The 5,000-nt window shown below is 54.4% G+C and overlaps 2 non-coding genes across 2 annotated transcripts in view; both read left to right on the forward strand.

The window, feature by feature from the left end:
* Positions 1-2,604: 2,604 nt before the first annotated feature.
* Positions 2,605-4,514, forward strand: LOC124584191. The gene has a single exon (XR_006974595.1). It is a non-coding gene; the product is annotated as a small subunit ribosomal RNA (ribosomal RNA).
* A 351-nt stretch (positions 4,515-4,865) lies between these two features.
* Positions 4,866-5,000, forward strand: part of LOC124583840 — a 155-nt gene continuing 20 nt past the window's right edge. The window contains exon 1 of the ribosomal RNA XR_006974277.1: positions 4,866-5,000. This exon is cut by the window's right edge and continues 20 nt beyond it. This is a non-coding gene — a ribosomal RNA (5.8S ribosomal RNA).

A 5,000-nucleotide genomic window follows, 5' to 3' on the forward strand; every position in this document is an offset into this window, starting at 1 on the left:
GTACCGTAACCTAACCTATGTCGTACCGTAACCTAACCTATGTCGTACCGTAACCTAACCTATGTCGTACCGTAACCTAACCTATGTCGTACCGTAACCTAACCTATGTCGTACCTTAACCTAACCTATGTCGTACCTTAACCTAACCTATGTCGTACCTTAACCTAACCTATGTCGTACCTTAACCTAACCTATGTCGTACCTTAACCTAACCTATGTCGTACCTTAACCTAACCTATATTGCGCCTTAACCTAACCTATATTGCGCCTTAACCTAACCTATATTGCGCCTCAATGTAACCTATATTGCGCCTCAATGTAACCTATATTGCGCCTCAATGTAACCTATATTGCGCCTCAATGTAACCTATATTGCGCCTCAATGTAACCTATATTGCGCCTCAATGTAACCTATATTGCGCCTCAATGTAACCTATATTGCGCCTCAATGTAACCTATATTGCGCCTCAATGTAACCTATATTGCGCCTCAATGTAACCTATATTGCGCCGCAATGTAACCTATATTGCGCCGCAATGTAACCTATATTGCGCCGCAATGTAACCTATATTGCGCCGCAATGTAACCTATATTGCGCCGCAATGTAACCTATATTGCGCCGTAACCCAACACACGTTGGGCCTTAACCCAACACACGTTGGGCCTTAACCCAACACACGTTGGGCCTTAACCCAACACACGTTGGGCCTTAACCCAACACACGTTGGGCCTTAACCCAACACACGTTGGGCCTTAACCCAACACACGTTGGGCCTTAACCCAACACACGTTGGGCCTTAACCCAACACACGTTGGGCCTTAACCCAACACACGTTGGGCCTTAACCCAACACACGTTGGGCCTTAACCCAACACATGTTGGGCCTTAACCTGCTCTGTAATTGTCATACGACGCGTTAAATTAGTGTAGTGTTGCCTAACTGCAACCCCCGCAACATAGTTTGCTACTCGCACTGCCCGGTCCGCAGTGTATCGCTTCATGTTAAACACCTTGCAGCTATACACTGTAATGTGGATGGCAGCAGGACGTACATGCTCAATGCCCTTTGCAGTTGTTCATTGGCATTTGCAGTTGTTCATTGGCATTCGCATGGCGAAGCACTTAGCCTACGCTGTGGTACGGCCTGTGTCAACTGTCCGCTGATGTTGTACGTCCAAATCACACACTGTACTGCACATTGGTCCTCATGTACTGAATGATACATCGTGGTACATGTGACCGTACAACGACTGCGCCAACAACGGCGAACCATGCGGTCCAAATGTTGTGCACTCAGCTACGTGTCGTCTCCCTATAAGAGCTGGATTGCAGTGTGGTATGCCCTGGATGGCGATCAGCATGAGCCGTCTGTTGATGTAGTGGCGCGTGTTGTCAGACGTAGTCGTCTCTTCTCACACACCGTGATAGCATGGTGCACTGCGTTCCACATCTGCGACATGCGACAGAGGCCGGTTGACAGTCGTTCGCGCAATGGACATCGCATACGTACGGGGGCCACCTTCCACGTGTTCGCGAAGCGTGCACATGTTGTTGCGTGTATGTGGGCAGACATAGTGTGTCGTGACACCTGACACAGGCATGCAACAATCGTTGAATTTGCAAATGGCGATGGACGCCTACGTTTGCTGGTGACGTTACGCAAATGAACAACTGGTAAACCGTTGTGGTGCGGTTGTTCTCGCTAGAGGTGAATCAGTGATGGCGACGATCGGTTGAGCTACCAACCGGTTGTTCCAGCGATACCCACCATGCCCACGAACGTGAATGGCATCTGGGTGTGAAGCGATACGCGGCGGTGGCTGGGTGGGACCGTCCCCGGCCGGTGAGGGGGGGCCTCCCGGCGTGCTGGCCGCGCGGTGCGTGGGCGCACGCGCTACAGCCGGCTGGTGGGGGCGGCCAGTGGCAGGCGCGCCGGCCGACGGAGGCGGCAGGCGGCGCAGCTGCGCGCCGGCGCACCCTGCACGCGGCGCCGTGCGGCCAAAGTAGGTCCTCGCGGGCCCGGTGCGAAGCGCGGTGGACATCTGCAGTGTGCTGGTCCGATTGAGGACTGTGTGCGCTGAGGATGCGCCGCCGCCCGGCGCTCGGCGCCGCGACGCCGTCTGCTGCTCGGTCGCCTCTGCGGTTCTCGCAGGTGGTTTGTATCGCAGCTGTGCGGACGTGTTGGCGCGTGCGCTGTGCTGGGAGAGTTCGCTTCGGCACCCAAGTGGGGCTTTTGTCCTTCTGTGGCGCTGGCGTTGGAGCTGCCGGTCACCGTAGGTGGCGCGTGTTGTCTCCCGCCGGCAATGCCACGACAGCACGCTCCCGGGCCTCTGTCGGCAGCGGCAAGCTCAGTTGGGAGCACGGGTGGTCGCACCTAAAGCGTCTACTCGCCAAACTCCGGGCGATTGCGCCTCTCTCGAACCCGACCAAGTACTTAGGACGGCGCTGCGCGCCGCCGGTACCTGAGAGGGTTTCGAGGTGTATGGTGCAGGGGAGCTCAGCCTCCTCCTGTTTGCAGAATAATTGAGCGGACGCTTGCGTGTTCGCGTGGGCCCCCGGGACACACTCCCGGGCGGCCGGCTGCTCAGCTCTAGTTGACGCAGCTCCCTGGTTGATCCTGCCAGTAGTCATATGCTTGTCTCAAAGATTAAGCCATGCATGTCTCAGTACAAGCCGCATTAAGGTGAAACCGCGAATGGCTCATTAAATCAGTTATGGTTCCTTAGATCGTACCCACGTTACTTGGATAACTGTGGTAATTCTAGAGCTAATACATGCAAACAGAGTCCCGACCAGAGATGGAAGGGACGCTTTTATTAGATCAAAACCAATCGGTCGGCTCGTCCGGTCCGTTTGCCTTGGTGACTCTGAATAACTTTGGGCTGATCGCACGGTCCTCGTACCGGCGACGCATCTTTCAAATGTCTGCCTTATCAACTGTCGATGGTAGGTTCTGCGCCTACCATGGTTGTAACGGGTAACGGGGAATCAGGGTTCGATTCCGGAGAGGGAGCCTGAGAAACGGCTACCACATCCAAGGAAGGCAGCAGGCGCGCAAATTACCCACTCCCGGCACGGGGAGGTAGTGACGAAAAATAACGATACGGGACTCATCCGAGGCCCCGTAATCGGAATGAGTACACTTTAAATCCTTTAACGAGTATCTATTGGAGGGCAAGTCTGGTGCCAGCAGCCGCGGTAATTCCAGCTCCAATAGCGTATATTAAAGTTGTTGCGGTTAAAAAGCTCGTAGTTGGATTTGTGTCCCACGCTGTTGGTTCACCGCCCGTCGGTGTTTAACTGGCATGTATCGTGGGACGTCCTGCCGGTGGGGCGAGCTGAAGGCGTGCGACGCGCCTCGTGCGTGCTCGTGCGTCCCGAGGCGGACCCCGTTGCAATCCTACCAGGGTGCTCTTGAGTGAGTGTCTCGGTGGGCCGGCACGTTTACTTTGAACAAATTAGAGTGCTTAAAGCAGGCAAGCCCGCCTGAATACTGTGTGCATGGAATAATGGAATAGGACCTCGGTTCTATTTTGTTGGTTTTCGGAACCCGAGGTAATGATTAATAGGGACAGGCGGGGGCATTCGTATTGCGACGTTAGAGGTGAAATTCTTGGATCGTCGCAAGACGAACAGAAGCGAAAGCATTTGCCAAGTATGTTTTCATTAATCAAGAACGAGAGTTAGAGGTTCGAAGGCGATCAGATACCGCCCTAGTTCTAACCATAAACGATGCCAGCCAGCGATCCGCCGCAGTTCCTCCGATGACTCGGCGGGCAGCCTCCGGGAAACCAAAGCTTTTGGGTTCCGGGGGAAGTATGGTTGCAAAGCTGAAACTTAAAGGAATTGACGGAAGGGCACCACCAGGAGTGGAGCCTGCGGCTTAATTTGACTCAACACGGGAAACCTCACCAGGCCCGGACACCGGAAGGATTGACAGATTGATAGCTCTTTCTTGATTCGGTGGGTGGTGGTGCATGGCCGTTCTTAGTTGGTGGAGCGATTTGTCTGGTTAATTCCGATAACGAACGAGACTCTAGCCTGCTAACTAGTCGCGTGACATCCTTCGTGCTGTCAGCGATTACTTTTCTTCTTAGAGGGACAGGCGGCTTCTAGCCGCACGAGATTGAGCAATAACAGGTCTGTGATGCCCTTAGGTGTTCTGGGCCGCACGCGCGCTACACTGAAGGAATCAGCGTGTCTTCCTAGGCCGAAAGGTCGGGGTAACCCGCTGAACCTCCTTCGTGCTAGGGATTGGGGCTTGCAATTGTTCCCCATGAACGAGGAATTCCCAGTAAGCGCGAGTCATAAGCTCGCGTTGATTACGTCCCTGCCCTTTGTACACACCGCCCGTCGCTACTACCGATTGAATGATTTAGTGAGGTCTTCGGACTGGTACGCGGCATTGACTCTGTCGTTGCCGATGCTACCGGAAAGATGACCAAACTTGATCATTTAGAGGAAGTAAAAGTCGTAACAAGGTTTCCGTAGGTGAACCTGCGGAAGGATCATTACCGACTAGACTGCATGTCTTTCGATATGCGTGTCGTGTCGCGCAACACGCTACCTGTACGGCTCGCAGTAGCCGTGCGCCGCGTGCGGAACCACGCGTGCTTCTCAAAACTAACGCCAATGTTGTGTGGTACGAGCGCTGAAGCGCTGGAGCGGCTGGCCTGCGGCACCTGGCGCCTGGCGCCGGTTTTGAATGACTTTCGCCCGACTGCCTGTCCGCTCCGGTGTGGAGCCGTACGACGCCCATCGGCCGTGAGGCCGTTGGACACAGAACGCTTGAACAGGGGCCGCCACACGCCTACGTCCCGCCTATGCAACTGTCTTGAAAGAGACAGTGGAAACTAAGAAAAGATCACCCAGGACGGTGGATCACTCGGCTCGTGGGTCGATGAAGAACGCAGCAAATTGCGCGTCGACATGTGAACTGCAGGACACATGAACATCGACGTTTCGAACGCACATTGCGGTCCATGGATTCCGTTCCCGGG

This window comes from Schistocerca americana, unplaced genomic scaffold (genome assembly GCF_021461395.2).
Source record: "Schistocerca americana isolate TAMUIC-IGC-003095 unplaced genomic scaffold, iqSchAmer2.1 HiC_scaffold_47, whole genome shotgun sequence".
In the NCBI taxonomy this organism is placed as follows: Eukaryota; Metazoa; Arthropoda; class Insecta; order Orthoptera; family Acrididae; genus Schistocerca; species Schistocerca americana.